At 37.3% G+C, this 22,177-nt stretch overlaps 1 pseudogene; it reads right to left on the bottom strand.

The window, feature by feature from the left end:
* Window positions 1–339: 339 nt before the first annotated feature.
* LOC133869269 (cysteine-rich receptor-like protein kinase 10) lies at window positions 340–21,475 on the bottom strand (annotated as a pseudogene).
* Window positions 21,476–22,177: the final 702 nt, after the last annotated feature.

The raw sequence follows: 22,177 nt of genomic DNA, 5'->3' as shown, positions 1-22,177 counted from the left end.
TGCTTTGGGGATAGTAGTCGTTTCCTTTATGTGAGAATTTGGTTTATGTGCTAATTTAATGTAGTTCCTCTTCGTATGCAAATATATTTACAGTAAAAACTATTATAAGAATAGAAGTAGGATATGGTTATAGAAGTACTACAGTTCTTAACATGTAGTATTAATTTGCGCGAAAATGATGCGTCCCTGATAGGAAGGAAATTCTATAATCAAAATGGAAAATTCATGTACTTAAGTAGATGGAACAACATACTCCAGTTAATCTCTTGACTAGGTAGAAGCACTTGTTGAAGATTGATCATATGCAGAAAATACTATCATGGCCCCATTTGTTGAAGGTTAATCAAAGAAGATAGATCTAGCTAAGGAGAATGGAGGTGCTAATGGCCGAGGAAGGTTTATCGAGCTGCTTCCAAGCATGAGGACGACCAATGACATTGTAGGTCTTTCATTGGGATCTTCCTGAACACACAACAATGCGATATGGATCAATCTCAGAGCCTCACTTCCAGGACCAGTGTCCACTAAGGTTTGATCTATCAACTCCAGCCTTTGCTTTCATTCCATACTCGCCATGCCTGTTTTATGTTGTTTTTAATTATCTCAAATTATTTATGACGTAGCGCAGGAGGATAAAAGTGAAGAGAAGCTGTGTTCTCAAGCACAATGTTCAACTCGCAAGTTGAAGAGGAAAATCAAACTTTCATTCAATGATAATCAATAATAATCCGTTCTTACATTGTCTCCTCCTTTATAGCAAAATCCTAAAAGCTTATAAAAGAATTAAATAATATTAAAAGATATCATCAAATCTTCATTAATGAAGGAGATTTGATGGACGAGGTAATCCCTTGATTTAAGGAAAAGAAAGACGTGGCCATTTAAAAATAAAACATGGAGAGTCAACAAAATCTCCATGAAATCAGCAATGGAATCTTCCAGGAAATCCCAGGAAATTCGTATGGCTGTTTCTCTCTAGAAATCCCAGTCTTCGTCTGATTCATCAGCAAAAGTATTCAGTTGGGATTCATCGAGCTGGGTCTCAGCTCTATACTGAGACGACATTATCAACCTGCCGAGGTGCTCCAGAATCCCTCATCTCGGACAATGTCTGAGATGCTACAAGGAATGCTCTGAGGCGCTCTAGAATCCCCATCTCGGACAATGTCTGAGATGACACAATGAATACTCCGAGGATCCTCCTTGGGTTGTTCTACATCAGTCTCCCCTTCTTCAGAAAAACTCGTCCTCGAGTTGGAGTCAGCGTACATTGGTTCGTCAGGATGGTAGGCAAATAGGTCAGCCACATTGAAAGTGTTGGAAATGGCCATGTCTTCGGGAAGTTCCACCACATAAGCATTATCGTTTATCCTCCTCTTAATCCGAAACGGCCCATACTTTATGCTCTTCAATTTGCCATCGGTTTCGGCCGAAAAGCACTTTTTACGCAGATGCGCCATAACCAAGTCACCTTTGCGGAAAATCTTTGCTCTCCGCTTTGAATCGGCGACATCTTTGTACTTGCCATTCGCCTACTCTAGATTTAGACGTACTTCTTCATGGCTTTGCTGCACTCGGTCAGCCATATGCTCGGCTGCAACATTCAACCCCGGAAGCTTTGGAAGGGAAACTAAGTCAAGAGCATGCTTTAGAGGTTTGGTGTAGACAACCTCAAAGGGTGACTTGCCTGTAGATTGGTTGCTCATACAGTTGAAGGCGAATTCCACTTGAGGAATGTTGATCTCCCACTACTTCGGTTTGTCTCGGGAGGCACATCTAAGCATATTCCAGAGAGTACAGTTGGTCACCTCGGTTTTCCCGTCTGTTTGTGGATGGCAAGTACTGCTATAGTTGAGGGAGGTGTCGAACCGCCGCCACAAAGTCTTCCAGAAGTAGCTAAGGAATTTGACATCTTAGTCCGAGGTGATGGATTTTGGTACTCCATGTAACCGAACCACTTCTCAGAAGAAGAGATGGGCTACGTGGGTGGCGTCCGAGGTTTTCCTATAGGGAATGAAGTGTGCCATTTTGGAGAACTGATCAACGACTACAAAAATAGAATCCATACCTCGTTGGGTCCTCGGAAGTCCGAGCACGAAATCCATGCTTAGATCTTCCCAAATGGTCTCGGGCACTGGCAAATGAGTGTATAGCCCGGTATTATGCGTACTTTCCTTTTCGGTCTGACACACAAGGCACTTTTGCACAAATTTGCCAGCATCTCGCTGAAGTGTTGGCCAATAATACCGATCCGAGACCAATGAAATGGTTTTCTCCTGGCCCACATGACCACCGAGTCCTCCGCCATGCAATTCCTTCATGATATGTTCACGTAGCGAGGTTCGAGGAATACAAAGTTGATTTCCTCAGAACAGATATCCCTCCTGGATGTGGTAGTCGACATTTGGCTGCATCGTCATGCACTTCTCCCAATCTTCCTTGAAATCCTCATCCTCGGCATATAGAGCTCGTAAGTCTCTAGGATTATTATCTCGGACTATAATGTCACGAGTAAAGCTAAATGTCGACTCAAGGCGTCTACCACCCTGTTCTGTTTTCCCGACTTGTGCTTCAACACAAAGTAAACTTCTGCATGAAAGCAATCCACCGGGCATGCATCCGATTCAAAGTGTTCTGCGTGTTGACGAACTTCAGAGCTTGGTGATCACTGTATTGAACAAATTCTCGATGAATCAGATAGTGTTCCCAATGTTTTAGGGCTCGGATCACTGTGTAAAACTCAAGCTCATAGGTCATCCACTTCCGTCGAGCTTCATTCAACTTTTCACTGAAGAACTCTATTGGCCGACCTTCCTAGGACAAAACTGCTCCAATCCCTACAATGGACGCATCACAGTCGACTTCAAATAACTTCTCAAAGTCGGGCAAAGCTAGGACCGGTGTTGTCGAGAGTCGCTCTTTGATCTTGGCAAAACTGGCCTCCTGCTCGTCTCCCCATCGAAATTGCCCTTTCTTCAAGCACTCTATAATTGGAGCTACCAAGCTGCAAAAATGCCGAATAAATCTTTAGTAAAAACTTCCCAAGCCATGGAAGCTTCGGACTTGTCCGACTGTAGTGGACGTCGGCCATTCTCGAATGACTTGGACCTTCTCCTCATCTACTTGTATGCCCTCGGCACCTACAATAAATCTGAGGAAGAGCAACTTGTCCGTGAGGAAAATGCATTTCTTCCGATTAAGGTATAACTTGTTGTCCCTCAGCACATTCAAAACTTCATGGACCTACACCAGATGCTCCTCGTTATTTTGACTATAAATCAGAATATCATCGAAATAAACTACAACAAATTTACCGATGAAAGGCTTCAGCACTTGGTTCATCACTTGTATGAATGTGCTCGGTGCATTCGAGAGCCCAAATGGCATCACCAGCCATTCATACAGACCCTCCTTTGTCTTGAATGATGTTTTCCATTCATCCCCGGGTTGGATCTGAATTTGGTGATATCATTACGTAGGTCAAGTTTTGAAAAGACCTTTGCCCCTGCTAACATATCGAGCATATCATGTAGCCTGGGAATGGGGAATCGATACTTCACCATGATTTTGTTGATAGCTCGGCTGTCAATACATATCCTCCAGCTCTCATCCTTATTTGGAATCAGTAACACTGGCACATCGCAAGGACTCAAGCTCTCCTTGATCATACCCTTTCGGATCAGACCCTCTACTTGCTCTCGGAGGATCTTATGTTCCTAGGGACTCATCCGATAGTGGGGGAGGTTAGAAAGACTTGCTCCTGGCACTAAGTTAATCTGATGTTGAATGTCCCTCATGGGAGGTAACTCGGTCTGTAATTCAGCTGGCACGAGATCCCCATACTCATCCAACGTCGGCTGAATTAACTTAGGAATATCTGCTTTGACTTCGACTTGACACCCTTAACTACCATAGTTAAGATTGTTTCGGCAGTTTTCAATTCTTGCATAAACTCTGTTTCTCCCAGGGTAAGGAAAGACGATTTGCTTGTCGTAGTACAACGTTGAGGTGTGTTATTAGTCCCAGCTGGTACTAATATAATCTTCTTCCCGTGCCACCAAAAGAGGTATACATTGTCCAGACCCTTATACGTGGCGTCTACATTGTACTGCCACGGTCGTCCCAACAAGACATGGCAGACATCCAAGTCTACAATATCGCACTTAACCTCGTCTCGGTACGACTGCCCGATTGAGAAAGACACTCGGCAAGTGTCCGTGACTCTCGTCTCGGTTCCTTTCTTGATCCAACTGATCTTTAGGGACTTGGGTGCTTCTCAGTTTTTAGTTGCAACGTGTCAACTAATTTCCGAGAGACAATATTCTCGCAGCTCCCACTATCTATAATCAGATTGTATACCTTCTGATTGATAGTACATTGGGTTTTGAAGATGTTGTGCCGCTGCGTTGGTTCTTTAAGTTTCGGAGCTAACAACACTTTCTGGACTATGCAATTGACGAACTCTCCATTGTCACCTTCGGTGAATTCTCCTCCTTCATATTCACCGAGTTCGTCCTCCTCGGTCTCTACCGAATCCTCTGGTAAGACTCCTTCCGCCGATTCCAACATATTTACCTGACGTCGGCTCGAGCATTCATTGGATCGGTGACCTGGTTGACCACACCTGAAACATTTACTGAAAATAGGCTTGGCGTACGGGTTGTTACTACTGCCGCCAACTTCCTTTTCCCGAGGGGGAAAGGACGCTCCTTTAGCTGCCTGGGTGTTATTGCTCTCACTTTGAAACCTTCAGGGCTGGGAACTTTGTAGAGGGTTCGGTACAACCATCGATTCTCCATTTTTCTTAGTCTGTCTAAAAGCTTGTGACAGACCCGAGTTTCGTGCCATCTGCGACTCAATCTTCATAGCTAGGTTCACAGCCTCGGACAAAGTCCATACCTTATGTAATGAGACTTGATCTTGAATGGCCATGCGCAACCCACCAATATACCGAGCTACTTGTTGTCCCTCTGTCTCGGATAGATTGTTCCGAGAATCCAACCAATAGAATTCCTCAGTATAATCCGTAATTGTCTGAGTTCCCTGTTGGCAATTCTAGAATTGCTGGTATAACATTTGCTCATAGTCTGGGGGTAAGAACTGAGCCTTCATCAACTTCTTCATTTTTAACCATGTCCGAACCGGTTGTTTCCCTTGCCTTCTCCAGTTGCTCTGCATTTGTTCCCACCAGGCGGATGCCCCTCCACGCAACTTGTACTCCACCAATTTCACTTGTTGTGTCTCTGGAGTCTGCATGTAGTCAAAGAAATTCTCTACCTCAAGAATCCAATCAAGGAAGTTCTCGACGTGGAGATGACCGTTAAAATTTGGGAGGTCAATTTTTACCCGGAAACTGTGGGCATTTTCCGGCCTTCTTCTATCGCCTTCTCCTTCCCAGAGGTGGTCTTCTTCCTCACTAGATGACTCTGCGAAGGGTTGATGCCTTCGTCGAGGTCCAGGGTCACGTTTTCCGCCGGGATGGCCACGAGCCTCTTCGTAGACGTGATTCAGGGGGGGTTCATGGTTCCTGTTGCCGTCAACTCCCAGTCCGGCAACTGCTTGCTGTAACGCTTCAAGTGTGCGTTCCATGCGGAGAAGTTGCTGATCACGGGTGTCTATGGCTGCCCAAGGGCCTGCACTCCACGTTCTTCGCCGTCAGAGTGGTTGCTGTCGTTTCCGTCTCTTGCCATCAGACCAGGGTAGTTAAGGCTTTGATACCAATTGACGTAGCGCAGGCGGATAAAAGTGAAGAGAAGCTGTGTTCTCAAGCACAATGTTTAACTTCCAAGTTGAAGAGGAAAATCAAACTTTCATTCAATGATAATCAATAATAATCCGTTCTTACATTGTCTCCTCCTTTATAGCAAAACCCTAAAAGCTTATAAAAGAATTAAATAATATTAAAAGATATCATCAAATCTTCATTAATGAAGGAGATTTGATGGATGAGGTAATCCTTTGATTTAAGGAAAAGAAAGACGTGGCCATTTAAAAATAAAATATGGAGAGTCAACAAAATCTCCATGAAATCAGCAATGGAATCTTCCAGGAAATCCATGTGGCTGTTTCTCTCCAGAAATCCCGGTCTTCGTCTGATTCATCAGCAAAAGTATTCAGCTGGGATTCATCGAGCTGGGTCTTAGCTCTATACTGAGACAACATTATCAACCTGCCAAGGTGCTCCAGAATCCCCCATCTCGGACAATGTCCGAGATACTACAAGGAATGCTCCGAGGCGCTCCAGAATCCCCATCTCGGACAATGTCCGAGATGACACAATGAATTCTTCGAGGATCCTCCTTGGGTTGTTCTACATCAGTATAGTAAATAAAAAACTTCATATCTGAACTCAAGATACAGATGAAAAAAAGAAAAGAGAGATTTACATGTGGGAGAAGGCTTTCTGCATGCTCTGGATGATAGATGCCCATGTTCTTTTTCCCACTTATAATTTCTAGCATTAAAACTCCAAAGTTGTAAACATCGGACTTTACTAAAAATAGCCCCTCCATTGCATACTCAGGCGCCATGTATCCACTATTGGAGAAAATATTATGAATTATGGCTTCAATCAGTCAACTGTTCTAGATGTAATATACTATAATTAAGAGCAAATGTGACATTCAAACAGGATTTGCAAAACAAAGAAGTGCAAAAGGGATGAACCACCCCACCCCTGAAAACATGTACACAAGAGGAATGACTTACTATGTACCCACGACTTTGTTAGTGTTTGCTTCTATTTGATTGCCATCGAAAATCCTAGCAGTGCCGAAATCTGATATCTTTGGGTTCATCTCATCATCTAACAATACATTGCTTGTTTTGATATCTCTATGGATGATTTTGAGCCGAGAGTCTTCATGTAGATATAGAAGGCCCCTAGCGATCCCATTGAGAATGTTAATTTGTGCGCTTAACCCAATCTAGTAATCCACTTTTTTTTGGATCTGCATTGTAATAACAGGAAGGCAAATAGTTCTTTCAGATAGGAGAATTGTTCCTTGGTATTGGGGAAGAGAGAGAGAGTGAGCAAACCAAACAGGAAGGCATCAAGACTAGTGTTGGCCATGTACTCATAGACTAGAAGCTTTTCACCTCCTTCCAAGCAGCATCCCAAGAGCCTCACTAGATGTCTGGGTTGAAGTTTGACAATTAACAACACTTCATTTTTGAATTCTTCTAGACCTTGTTTAGATCTCATTGAAAGCCTTTTAACTGCTATTTCCTTTCCATCAACCAGCTTTCCCTGGAAGCATTTTAAACTTTCTCAACCAAAGAAAATTCGTCTCATGGTAATGGTAGACATACATTACTATCTGTCACAACATTACGATCCACTTGTAGTTCATTGTTGTGTTAGATGCCATTGATCCTCAACTATTGCTATTTATTATTTTCAAATGAAATTTATACAATAATTTCCAAAAATGCATGTGTACAGAAAACTAGTCAGTCTTTTAACCTTGTAAACTGGGCCGAAACCACCTTCTCCAAGCTTATTTTCATCAGAAAAATTATTTGTAGCAGCCTGCATGGTACTTAAATTGAAGTAATGCAATTCTCCACTGTTGTCTTGATCCCTGGTATGGATACTTCCCTGCATGAAGTGTAGTGACTGTGAACCTTCCGATCTTCCTAACATAATTTCTTGGCTAATTTGCCCTTCTGATCAGTAACAAATTAATTAGATTTAGAATTAGTGGCAGTCTAGAAGTACAAATCAAATAGAATTAGTTGGCTGGTTTCCCCTCGAGTAGCATGTAATCTACCTTCTTTTCTTTTCCTCCTGCCAAAGGATGAATAATAACAGAAACCCAAGAGGGCCGCAACTACTACTGCAATTAATGATACGGTAATGATTACGATCTTTGTTGTATTGTTTATTGTATTGTTTCCTCCTGTCTCATCATACAATACAAGTGTAAGTGTGCTTACAATATCTTGAAACAAATATACAAATGCATAAGCACCCCTTTTTGCAGGGGTCATTTTTATCACTCAGTAGAGATGATGGATTCAGTATTCCATGAAGGTTCGAAGCAGTGAATGGGGGATACCACTAAATTTTCCTGATAAATGCAAGTTCTAAATCAAACATAAGGGGTCATTCATGTTTGCCAGCTTCAGTGAATGTTTACTTAGCTTTTTTTGTCCCAATTACTCCCATCAGTTCCGAAGACTGCCATTATTCTTAGTTGACTTTATATCATCTATCATCTGTTTATTTTTCCAATAGTTAGAGATATATCCACTTCAGCAACTCCTACTACTGATAAGATCAAGATGAATTCAAAAGCTCAAGATATCATTCATGATAAGGATGCAAAACATTCAAGTTCAAATGTATAGCTTTCATATGTAGTGTTTGTATAGAATACAACTCGTAATCATTTCAATCTCTTGTAAGTTGTAACTGATTTACGTATAAATAGAAATGCCTTTACTGATTTCAATCTCTTACACCAATCAGCCCTTGTCAACTGATTTTCTTAGTTCTACGACGGTCATTTGAAGAATAAAAAGTTTGATTGTCTAATACTAGTACCTTTATGATCAAAAAATATTAAGATAATTATTTCTTCTATACAAACAAGCACTGATCTAAAAGTTGGGCCTACATCCTCATATTTATTAGTCCAAATTATGTAGGGGCCGGAAAAATTGAATTAGTCTTACCATTATTGGGCAGTGGCTGTGGTGCAGCAGGCAGATGTTGGGGCGATGGCGGCACAGGTGGTTGCTGAAAGAATACGTAGTTCTAATATCTTATATTGCAACTTGGGGCCAAAATGTGCCACCCTTGCTTCTGTTGGCAACACTGATTGGCGTCATTCATCAATTGTCCTAAACAATCGCTGCATGAAGTGGCACTGATATCTCTAGCACACTGCACCAACCCATATCTAAACTCAGACCCACTACCCACAGGCCGGTTACCTGCCTTGAACAACATATCTGTTCTTAAAGCTTCTTCTATTAGTCCGTTCATTAGAGCTAGTGCTCCAAAATTAGCTTCATTAGGTGAAGTGGTATTCCCGATAATATTCCACGCAAGAAGCTCTGGCGATGTCTCTTCCACTCCAAAGAAATTACTGTTGGAGTACCTTAACATGCATTCATCGAACCCTATGGTGGCAGTTCTATTAGATGGACACCGACTTGTGATATCTTGACTCGCATAGCTGACACAGCTTTGGCAGGTACTGATGTTAACATCACCTCAGCAGAGGAAGAGGCCGTAGATGCCATTAGAGGTATCGTTGTAGAAGCTGTAGCTTTGGGAAGCTTTAGACGATAAAGAACCCAACAGGACTGTGAGGTTTGATTGGAAAGAAGTGTTGGGGGTTTCGTTAGATTGGTCTAGACAATAGTGGTAATTGTAGGTTGGCTGGGAATTAATGGTCATAAGCGCACAGTCTGCAAGTAATAGAAAAAGGAAGGCTTTTTGGAAGAAAGACATTATACCTCCTAGGCTTCAACAGAAAATTGGTCCATATATGAACATATGCTAATTATAGCAGATTATCTATACAATTAAATAATCTTCTCATGTATGAGAGAAGAAGTAAAATACTGATTTTGGAGGCAACCTTGGACTACTTGTTCAACTTAATTAGTGAAAGAATTGATGGAAGAACTGGTTTGGTTAACTTACCAAAACCAGATTTTAATCTGTTATTTATAGAGGTTACATGGACATTAGTTTAGGAATATCAGTACAAGGTTACAATCACAGAAAACTAAAGAAACAAAAGGTGTTACAAAAGAGGAAAAAGGCTAGTGCTGAGTTTGAGGAGCAGATTCGGAAGACATGGAGCAGGAATCCAGGAGAAGAGAGGCTGTAGGTTGCTGCTATGCTACTCTTCACAGGCCGGCTGGTCAGCATGAAAAGTAGAGTCCTGTTGCTGATTTTGTGGCTGGTCTTGAGGAGCACATGGAAGAGGTTGAGGTTTTGGTTTTATCCTCTAACACCCACACCCCCCCCCGCGCGCGTGCGCAAACTGATGGGAGAAGCTTCCATTAGTTTGAATTTTTTTTTTTTTTTTTTTTTTTTTTTGACTTGGCTCGGGTCTTTAACTATACCTCAAAAGCCAAACATAAGGTCAACTATGGACCAAAAAGAGCCATTAAAGGGCTAAAAGGAAAAGCCTGAGTATTTTAACTGTACTACAAGGCTAAGGTTGGCCAAATATGGGCCAAAAGAAATTAAAAATGGGCTTGGGTTTTTTTTTTTGTTTTGAACATTACCACAAAGCCCAAAGGAAATTAAGAAAGGCTTAGAGTTTTGAAACAGTACCATAAAGCCAGAAATAGAAAAGAAAGAGTTTTGAAACAGTACCATAAAGCCAGAAATAGAAAAGAAAGGCTTGAACAATTTAACAGTACCACAAGGCCAAATTAAAAGGGAGAAGAAATTAAAAGAAAGCAGCCAAATCAGTCAAATGGCTTTTAAAAATAAGCTTGGGTCTTAGAACATGACCACAAAGTCAGAAATTAGGCCAAAAGAAAATAGCCAACAAATGGCTTAAAAAGGGCTTGGGTTTTTCAACATTACCTCAAGCAAGAAATTTGGGCCAACAATGAGCCAACTAGATACCTCAAGTAATTTCTTGATTTTTTTTTATTTTTTTTATTTTTTTTTTATTTTTTTATTTTTTTTTATAAACTTCTAGCATCTTCTGATGCTTTCTGGACCAAAACAAAAATGAAGAAAAATTCTAGCATCTTCTAGACACGTAGATCAAAACAAAGAAAATAAAAAGTCTGCATCTTCAAGGATACAGACGGTAGACCAATGTGAAAAATAAAGAGATAAAGAGTACTTTATACCATGAAAGAATAAAGAGAAGGAGAAGAGAAAGCGCAACACTCTGAGTTGACATGGCCGCCGGAGTTTTTGGCACCGACGGAGACGGCGACGAAGAGGCTGAAAAAGTGCGCCAGGGATTCTGCCAGTAAGCAATTTTTTTTTTTTTTTTTTTTTTTTTTTTTTTTTTTTTTGAGTGGAAGAGGAGAGATTTTGGGAGAATTTTGGAGAAAGTGGTTCAAGAGAGGGCAGAGAAGGTGAAAGAGAGGTTATTTGGGGAAAGAACTTGAGATGAAGCTCTGTTTTTGAGGTGAAACAGAGGTGAAGGAGGAGCACGTGGGAGTAGAGAGGCCGAACCAGGTGATGGTTCCTCAAGGCACAGCAACGGATAAGCAGGAGAACAGTAACAGAGGTGTTTGATAGAATGCCTCAAAGAGAGTAAAGAGTAAGGAAAACTCTTGTAGAGCTTCCTCAAGGCACTGCCCGTGTGAGCTGTGTGAGCATAGCTCACACGGGCTGTGCTACAGCCAAAGGAAGAAGAGAAACAAGAACAGGGCGTTAGCCAAAGTGCTCTGATACGATGAAAGAATTGATGGAAGAACTGGTTTGGTTAACTTACCAAAACCAGATTTTAATATGTTATTTATAGAGGTTACATGGACACTAGTTTAGGAATATCAGTACAAGGTTACAATCACAGAAGACTAAAGAAACAAAAGGTGTTACAAAAGAGGAAAAAGGCTAGTGCTGAGTTTGAGGAGCAGATCCGGAAGACATGGAGCAGGAATCCAGGAGAAGAGAGGCTATAGGTTGCTGCTATGCTACTCTTCACAGGCCGGCTGGTCAGCATGAAAAGTAGAGTCCTGTTGCTGATTTTGTGGCTGGTCTTGAGGAGCACATGGAAGAGGTTGAGGTTTTGGTTTTATCCTCTAACACTTGGGAAGATAACTTTTCCGTTTGTCTCACTTATAATGACAATATGGAAACGTGTCCGTCCTTCGATTTGGAAATTCAAATGTTACTAATTAATGCCTCCAATGGTTGTGGCGGGCCGGCGGCTGATGTCAGCTAGTCAATTGTCACCGTACGTGGAAAGTCTCAAGTTACATTGGCAAGTTTGGGTTTTGGATTTCAAAGTATTGGATTTTGAATGTCTAGATTTCAAATCTGTAGATTTTAAAATTGATATGTATATTAAAAAAATAAAAACAAAATCCAGGGTCTCTTACACCTTGCCCCGGACATCTTCTGTTCCGGCCGAGGACCCTTTGACGATTTCTTTACGATTTCTTTATTTTACAGGTACATCATTCTCACACCAAGGAAGCCTATCTCGGTCCAGCCGTGTGATAGCTGTTATGGTTGTTTATCCTTGCCCCAGAAAGGTCCCAACAAAAATGTCGATTAAGCACAAAATATGAATTGTCAACTTAATTAGTTAGTAATTGACTTGAAAGCAACTTAAGGAGGAAATCATCAAAGAGAAGGTGCAAGTTCCACGGTTCCACCCTACCTATAGCAGTGATGCTCACTTTTTCTTCTTCCTTTTTCTCTTTTTTTTTTTATAGTTTTCTGAGCAATACAATGAAAGTGGGAGGCGCAACAAAATTACAAGGAAGAACAAAAAGAACAAAGAAAAAAGAGGAGAATTACAAGGTAAAGCTCCAAAGAAATTGTTAGTAGCAGTGATACTCTCTTTGCTCAGAAGAGTAAGTGTATCTTTTCTATTTAATTTTTCCCTCTCTTTTTCTTTTATTTGTTTCTCAATTTTGCTCTTCCGATAAATAATAATAATAATAATTAAAAAAAAAAACACCTAGAGAAGTAGAAATTTCTCCTTTCTTTTGCAGTTGCTGCATAAGAAACCATCAAGAAGATTAGGCTGCGCCCGCAGCGAGCCTAGTAGATGAGTAATGTTAGGCATTATCTTTTTATCCTCCAAAATTGATATGACTCTTAAAATTATCATTAGATTTGAGAGGGATTACTATTGAAATTTTGATCCAATGGTAATTTTAAAAGTCACGTCAACTTTAGGAAAATAAAATGAGGATAAATAAAATAGTCTCTAGTATTACTCCTAGTAGAAGGAAGAGATCAAACGTCATAAATGGTTTTCCTACCAAAATTTGGATGATATGATCATACGAGGGCTGGCTTGAAGCAAAGCACGCTTGTTAAATTTAAAGTGTATGTTTTAGAATCTACAATTGTTAATTTTCTTCTTTTTTGAGTGATGTAGTAAGGAACTTATGTAATTTTAAATGTAGGTGGACTCATTTGTACATGATGGATGACACATGTCATTTCTCTTATTCTCTTAGCATTTTCACCTTACCACCTTAAGTTTCTATCTTGGTCATCTAACCATCACTACCCTTATTCAACCGACTTTATTTCTCAATACTACTTTACACCTTTCTATGGAACATTATTATCATTTCATATATAAATTCGTTGTTCTTCCTTGGTCACATAAAAAGTCATGATTATCTTCTTAGTTAGTGTGAGAATACTCTAGAACCCTTTTCTAACACTTATATATACTCTAGGCGTGCTTCCAAGCCTCTCATTTCATCATATCTCACCAAAATCTTTTTTTTTTATTTTTTTTTTATTTTTTTTTATTTTTTTTTTATTTTTATCTTGTGCAAGTGTGGTCCAACTCAAGTTTCTATTGCTGTAATATTTCATAAATAAGAAGTATATTTTTTTCATTTAGTTTTGATCTTTCTTCTACTTTTGGTTGTGAATATTTGGGCTAGTGTAATTTTATTGCACTACTTGAGAATTGATTGTGCATAATATTTGGATATCTTATTTCTCTACAGCGCTGGCAGTCAATTGTAATATGTAAGTTTTGCTATCAAACAAACATAGATGTTCACATTTACATCTCATCCACATCATTTCTAATAATTTTTTTTTTTTGACATGTCCACACAAGAGGGGGGAGAGACGATTTGAACTAGTGACCTCCGCTTCATGAGGCGTGGTCCCCAACCGATTGAGCTATCATTTGGGGACTAATAATAAATTCTTCTTGAATAAATAGTATTATCCCACTAGATAATACCATTCAACCCAATTAGATAATACTAATCCCAATTGGGATTTTTATCCTACTGGCGACCTTAATCTTAATCCAAAGATAAATAAAATTAAAAATTAAAAAAAATATTAATAAAAAAGAGAAAAAATTAATAAAAGAAAGAAGGAAAGCTCTTGTCACGTTAGCCACTTTCCTTTTTATCCACCAACTACTCCACTTTCCATGCATGCAACTCCCCCCAGAAAATCAGAGAAAGATTTTCCATTTCCCGTAGAGACAGAAAGAAAACGTTCAGATACACGAGCATGAGAGGCAAAGGCTAGTGGGGAGGAGGTAGACCTGGAGTCAGTTGAAGAGAGGGTGCAGTGAAATGGGAGCACAATCTTTGTTTTATACAATATTAAATAGTTAATTATCTAATAAATTTAAACAAATAATAAAACAATAAATTTAATTATTTAATTAATATTTTAACAAAACTGAATTACATGCAATTACTACAATCACAACGGGACAGAAATTTTTTTCAATTGGATTTAAGGACAATATTGTTCTTTTATTTTCATCTCCCCATCAACACGTTTTTTTTTTGGACCACCCAAACATTCAGTTCTAGCTAGCAGCATACAAACAGAAACAACGAACTAAATATACTACTATATATATATAGGACATAATCATAGACCATAGCAGTTTAACTTTACAAAATATACATTCTTAATTGTAGCTTCTAAAGCACTAGCGCGGGTAGAGCTCAGTGATTGAAGCCTCATTTATTGAGGCTTTGATGGAGTTGCTTTTTGATATTTTATTAGATTTTGTAACTTGTGTGTTTTGCTCCCATAGGGACGTTATCTCTGAGTCAATGTTACTACTGTACATAAAAAATGCAGGCAGTGAGGGTACTGGAAGAGTGATAGAATAGCTATTAAGCATGAGAACCATAGAAGTCATGGTTGGTCTGTCAGCTACATTTTCTTGAACATATAGTAACCCAATGTGGATGCATCTCATAATTTCAGTTGTTGAGCCAAGCCATGTTTGATCTACAATATTTGAAGTTGTTCCTTCTCTCCAATTTTTCCACGCCTGCAATATATGATTTAGTTAGATGGACAAATTAACACAATATTAGACATAAAAGTTCTTTTAGTATGTTGGTTTTTATGATTATACTTATATTACGTAGCTTAGAAGATCCTCTACATTCTCTCCATTTTGGAAGCAATTGTTTTTCTATCTACTCACTATTTCCAATACTAATACACCAAAATTAAAGACATCAAATTTTACTGAGAATTGTCCATGCATTGTATACTCTGGAGCCATATATCCACTGCATGTCAACATCAATAATATGAGTTTAATTTGGATATGGTAATAGAGCTTTCCATACTTATCTTCAAAATTGTTAATTAGTTTCCCTTGATTTTCGAAACGAGTTAAATCTTAGTTGAAACTTTGATGTTGCTTCTTTGGTACAAAGTAAACATAAGCTCTCCCCAAATACAAAAGAATACTTACTAAGTTCAAACAATTTTACTTGTATTACCTTGAGTTTGATCCAATAAAAACAGTCTTGTCATGCCAAAATCTGAGATTTTCAAGTTCAATTTTGCATCTAAAAGAATGTTGCTAGCCTTAAGATCACGATGGATAATATGAAGTCGAGAATCTTCATGAAGATAAAGAATCCATCTAACAATGCCTCCTATAATATTGTAACGCCTTTCCCAATCCAAATGTAAATGCTAAATTGGATCTGCATATATATATATATATATATATATATATTATGAATACAATCTAAGATAAAAAGAAAAGTCTAAACATACTGAAAAGGAAGTGATCAAAGCTGGTATTTGGCACAAACTCATATATTAATAGTCTTTCGCTTCCTTCCAAGCAGAAGCCAAGGAGCCTAACTAGATTACGATGTTGAAGTTTAGCCACCAATAAAACATCATTTTTAAATTCTAAATCTCCTTGTCCAGAATTCTTTGATAGTCTTTTTACAGCTATATATAACTTGTCCATCAGAGAGCCTACCTTGTTAACATATAATAATGAAGGGCATGTAACCACTAAGGGATTTGAAAATTAACATGTTTTGACATATATGGATGCTACCCTTATCTATAAGATTATATGAAATCACCTTGTAAACAGCACCAAATCCAACTTGGCCGAGCTTATTTTCTTCAGAGAAGTTATCTCTAGCAACTCTAATAGTGTCAAAGTCAAATTGCAAGGATTCCATGCTTCTAATTTCATCAACAGCTTCAAATACATAAGGAATTAACAAGTCAACATTCAAATAAATGAATTAGATTCATAATTATTTAAGAGTAACACAATTTTAAATGTATACACAAAAAAGCAACGGGCTTTATAATACTAATTAATGATTGAAATAATATATATATATATACATATATATATATATATATATATATATATTTTTTTTCCAAATACCGAATGGCATAGTAGTGCTTATTGATGTAGTAATTTCCATTTAAGTCACTTCTCGACAGAACTTTCTCATTGAAACCTTACTCGAGGGTAGCTAAATATCGTCTTATATAAGTATTTCCCAAATTATATCACGTTATATATATGCTAATAAATGTTGGAAAAGTTGTAATCGTTATAGCGGCGGATTAATGTTCCTCGTTTTTGTTAATTCCTCAGCGATATTCCTAAACGTTTACTTACTTTCAAGTTTTTCTCTTGGCTTCCTCCTTGCTCTGAAGAATATACAGAAGGAGATGACTAGTAGTACAACAAAAGCAGCAGTTGACATAACTATAATGATGACAGTCCTAGCTAGATGTGTTGCTCCCGCTCCCTGCAAAAACCATAAATCTGTTCTCATTAGAAGATTCTGAGGGTTGAGTTTGGAATTAGCATTAATTCCTTCAGGATCTGGAGAAACAATCTTAGTAGCATAAATAACTTGAAAGTGTTTGTAGTAATTAAACAAAGACTACTAATACATAAGATCAGATGTCATTCGGATTCTAATGACCCCATAATTCTGATAAAACTTTTATCATGGCTTTGAACAGCATTCTGATAAAAGTTATGCACGCGGTTTGATCGAGACAGAAGTTATAGAGGACAAGCCACGATGTTTAAAAGGTAATTTATTTTGCTCGCCCCGTGCTCCACGGATACGTTTCCATCTTCTCGCGCTAAACACCGAAATCTTAATTAGAGTGGTAATAATTAGACGAGTCAAAATATCCATTTTTCTTATCTAAAACACTGCCAGAGGAGTAGTTATTCGTCAGTTCAAAGAATAATATTTTGTTATGGGATATGGCCGGAAATGACTATTTTAATGTTGTTTTATTTCATATTTTTTAATTTTCTATAATTTTTTTTTTCCCTAATAAGATTATCATTTCGCATACGGCATACGTACCTAACGTGCCCTAACTTTCTCACGTTAAAAGCCGATCAAAATACTAACATTTCGAAAAATAAAATTTTTATAAATATGTGTCCATGCTTACATAATAACTATATATGAAAATCTTGTAGGCTTTTCTCGTTACGGAAATAATTAATTTTCTACGAAAAAAAACTCTCAGGGGTCTTTCAGCAATCTGAATATTGATTAGCGTTCCTCTCAAGAAAAAAAAAAAAATGAAAGAAGAATATTGATTAGTGTTCCCAAACCAAAATCAGAGCGCAGACTGTACACATGTTCTAGCATTTGGAAGATACTAAAAATTGCCGAATTGCTGCATGTTAGTTAACTGTGACTAGAGAGTAATTGATTATGTCAGTATTGTTGAATAGAATTATAGTATATAGTATTTTTTTTAATTAACTATAAAGCTTTATCAATATATATATATATATATATATATATATATATATATATATATATATATATATATATATATATATATATATATATATATATATATATATATATATTCTCTTCTCTATTCTGGTATCCTTCTTCTTCGTGCAGCCAGTGAGGGGGGAGAGAAGGGTCTCTTCTCTTCTCTCCTCTCCTCTCTCATTTCTTTTATGCTTTTTCCTTTTTTTTTTTTTTTTTTTTTTTTTTTTTTTTTTTTTTTTGCTTTGGCCGGTTTACCTCCTATCCCTTATAAGGAGTTTTGTTCCCCCGTGCTAGATCCAGTTGTGGTTGATGTTCTCCTAGTCCTTTCAGGGCTACGAAGTTTCCTTTTTAGTTTTTCCTTGTGATTTTTTCTATTGGTTTTCCTAGCAGGAGGATACACGGGACGTCTGTGTTGGGGAGCTGCTTTTTTGGTGTCTCTAGCGAGTTTTTCTAGCTATGCTTTTTTGATGTCTTCTTTAGAGCCAGATCTGTGTTCTTCGGCTAGGTCCTTCATGACACGCGCCGCGTTATGGTGGAGATCGTTGGAGATCGGTGGTTTCAGCGGTCGTCTGCTGCAAAGGGAGGTCCCCGGTGAAGGCGCATGTTTACACGCCTTGGTGTCGGTGACAGCTTTTTCCCGACGCCGTTTTCGTTTGGTTTTTGTTTGGGTTTTTTGTTTGTTTTTCTGTTCACAATCTGCATTTGTAATGCTCAATTGTTACTGGACTATTTGTTGGCATAGTAGCTAGATTAGCCATCTTTTTATTTGTTTAGATTGTGCTTAAACGTAAAGAGTGGCTCAGACGTTGTTCATGTAATTTTTGTATGTTGTTTAGATAACTGTTTTAAGTCAGATTTTTCTGGCTTAGGGTGTATGGGGTTTTGTACCTTTATTCTTTGTAATTATCTTCGGACGTTCTTCAGTAATATATGGTGACTCATGTTATCTGTTCAAAATATATATATATATTTGTGAAACAAAAGCAGTTTTATTTTATTTTATTTTATTTTTTTGTAAATTTCATTTTTTAATCCTAAAATATAACACAGTTGCAATGTACGTCCCTATAAAATTTAATTATAAATAATCAACCATTAATAATATTACGTGGTTGTAATATTCTCTATAATTAAATTTTCTCAATATATATGTTATGCTTTAGTTTTTATAAGATCACATGATACGTATGTGAAATTAAAATTAAATATGACGAAAGTTAGAAAAATATTAAAGGTGGGGGTTAACGCAATTAATTCCTCAAATATGGAATTGATTCTTCAAATTTAAAATTTTAGAAGAAATTATTAATGATCCTATAATTTAAGGTGAAAAGGTATAATTTACTTCCTCTTTTTTTTTTTTTTTTTTTTTTTTTTTTTTTTAAAAAAAAAAAAAAAAAAAACTCTTGTGCTTCAACGAAGATGCAATTGATAATTCTCCATTGTGAGAGTATCTCCAATTGCTTATTTATATTTTTATGCAAAATGAGAACAAAACTCACTTTTTTAAGTTTAGCTAACCACTTTTCAAAATGTTTGTCCAATGGTTTATCTATATTTCTTCTCTATAATTGTTTAAAAAAAATTTATTCAGATAAAAATTAGACTATTTTCACCATCACCAACCCAGAATTACCAAGAATTCAGGCAATTTCTTGAATTAGACGCATCACTGAATATTTAAACGATGAAGCCAATTTCCTTAATCAGAAGAAAACCCCGGCCATCTCAAGTCGAGAGTGGACCGAGCATGTTATGCTAGTTGAATATACTGTGATAATGTTGAAAAAATACCAAAAAATTCAAAATAACATTTCTCTATTAATTGAGTATGCTGCAAAAATATAGAAGAATACAAAATAATATTTCTCTATTAATTGAGTATGCTGCAAGAATATAGAAGAAAACAAAATAACATTTATCTATTCTTATAATTTTATTTTTGGTTTAGGTTTTTATTTTGGGTTAAATATTTTTTTGCCCATGAGGTTTAAAGACTTTATTTTTTACCCATGTGGTTCATTTTGTATCGTAGATGGTACCTAGTTTATGGTTAAAGACGAAGATAGTACTTCCATCCAAAAATTGACGGAAGTCCACTTCAACACCTAGCTCTAAGAATTTGACACATGTCATATGCTTAATTAAAAATTAAAAATAATAAAAACTTTTAAAAAATAAAAGCTTTAAAAATGGGGGTGGCTGAAACCATCTCAACTTTTAGACATAAACGAAATACCATCTAGAATACAAAATAAATCACAAGAAGGAAAAAAAAATAAAAAAAAATAAAACCGAGTAAGGTCAAGCGTATTTAACCCTTTTATTTTTCGATTTTCAAGAAATTGCCTTTTGAGACATAACCGGCGATCGCCTTGATGGTGGGCAGGTAATTAAGCATATATGGACGATACCTTTATATATTCTTCTTTCAATAATGATAGCTGCCTGGTTTGACCCTTTGAAGATTATTCAAAAACTTCAAAATGTTATAAGAGGAATGCTTGGTGTCCTACTCCCATCCTCGTTTACGTGGATGAATATTATTGGTCTACATGAATTAATAATATTGTTAAAAAATAGGGTCTCACCATATATACTCTCTTTGATATCTTTCATATTATTCGTTCATGTAAACAAGGGTAAGATAGGAGTGAGTGAGATATACCAAGCATTCCTCTTTACTTTCTACGCAGGACAAACGCGCATTTCTACACTCTACATTCACGCGCCATGATCCATTGACTAATTATTCACCTAAATATAAAAAAGACTAGCGTGGTCTTCAATTCATTCAAGGCTTAAACCTAAACCCTGGCATTTTACGGAACACAAGGCAATGGTTTCCTCAAGACTAGTTTTCTTCCTTTCTTCAAAAAAGAAAAAAGAAAAAAGAAAAAAAAAAAAAGAGACTAGTTTTCTTCCTATCTACCATTTTCATTCTCAGCACTGCCCAAGCCATCACACGGCCAGACTTCCCTTTATTTTATTTTATTTATTTATTTTCTTAAACTCGAAAAGGGTAACTACACCACTAATAGTACCTATGAGATTGTCTTCCTTTTCGACACGTGGTGGCCACATATCACCCTCTATCCTTCCTCCACCTCGGTTTTTAATTGGTGGTCCATGGCAGTTCCTTGCGATTCATGCTGGAGAGAGACACTCCAGTGGAGGCCCGTGGTCTTCACGTGCTAGTGGCTCCTAGTCCGTTCCCTTAATCAGATCTGTTGTGTTGTTGTTTTATCTGCTTTTTGTTTTAGTTGCTTGGGTTATTGTTTGTAATTGAAATTGTGTTGGTGTCTCTCTTTACTGCAGTATTATTTTCGGAATCTAACAATGTTTTTACTGTTCCAACCATTTTTTGGTGGTTGTTGCAGGTCTCAAGTGAGGATATAGATGTGCTTGCCCTAATCTATTTTCCTTTCACTTTTGAAACTGCCTTGTACGGCCCTTTGAAAGGACCAGGTAATTTGTTTGATCCATTATATTTCTTACTATTTGTAAATATTTCAACACTATTTTAGTTTGGTTTGGGTTTACTGTTTGGGAGCCCACCCCTGTTTCATTAATAAGATCGTCTACTTTTTATTTCTTTTGGATCAAAAATTGGAAGAATCCACCCTTATAACCATTTTCTCAATCAATTAAAAAAAAAAGAAAGAATGAATGAAGAGAAGCACTTATGAGGCAAACTTTGAATGACCTCCTCTTCCTCCTCCCCTCCAACACTGAAATTGACCATGGGTTCTACCATTCCGCTTACGGCCAAAACACTAACCAAGTATTTGTGATTGGGCTTTGTAGAGGATGTTAGAAAAGATAAACGAAAACAGAAAAATGAAATGCTCCTAAGACGCATTACAACATCGCTTTCCTTGAGAAATTATTTGCCCCCACCAGAAATGTATGCAAAAAGGTTACAGCAAATATTTCTCCAGGATACAATGGAGCCCATAAATCTCTGTTTGTTTAATTGCGTTTTGCACTAACGAAAAATTAAACCCGAACACTTTCAGATTTTTCTATTATAGCAAGAGATAGACAGAGACTTTTTTAATTTTAAATACAGAAGGTATCAGAAAAAGCATTGAAGATAAAAGAAATAACAAAATTTCTTTTATTAAACACTGTACAACAATTATTTTTGATAACTGGACAACAGTTACTTCTGTATAATATTGAAATAACTGCTAATTCAACCGTCCATAACTGCTTAAGCAACAGTTATAAACTGCTGTTTTAACAGACACTTAAATCTGACCATCAGATCAAATAACTGTTTATGATTGATTAATAATAACCATTAGATCGTTATTGATTGATCTCAACCATTAGATCAAATATGATTTGACCTTACAGTTTATTTATTTGATTGTCCAGTAAATCTAACCACTGGATTTACCTATGAAGGATCCTATGGTTTAGATTAAACCACTAGATCGATTGATCAGGACCA

Source organism: Alnus glutinosa, chromosome 5 (genome assembly GCF_958979055.1).
Source record: "Alnus glutinosa chromosome 5, dhAlnGlut1.1, whole genome shotgun sequence".
Lineage (NCBI taxonomy): Eukaryota > Viridiplantae > Streptophyta > Magnoliopsida > Fagales > Betulaceae > Alnus > Alnus glutinosa.
This window is presented reverse-complemented; position numbering and strand designations above follow the sequence as displayed.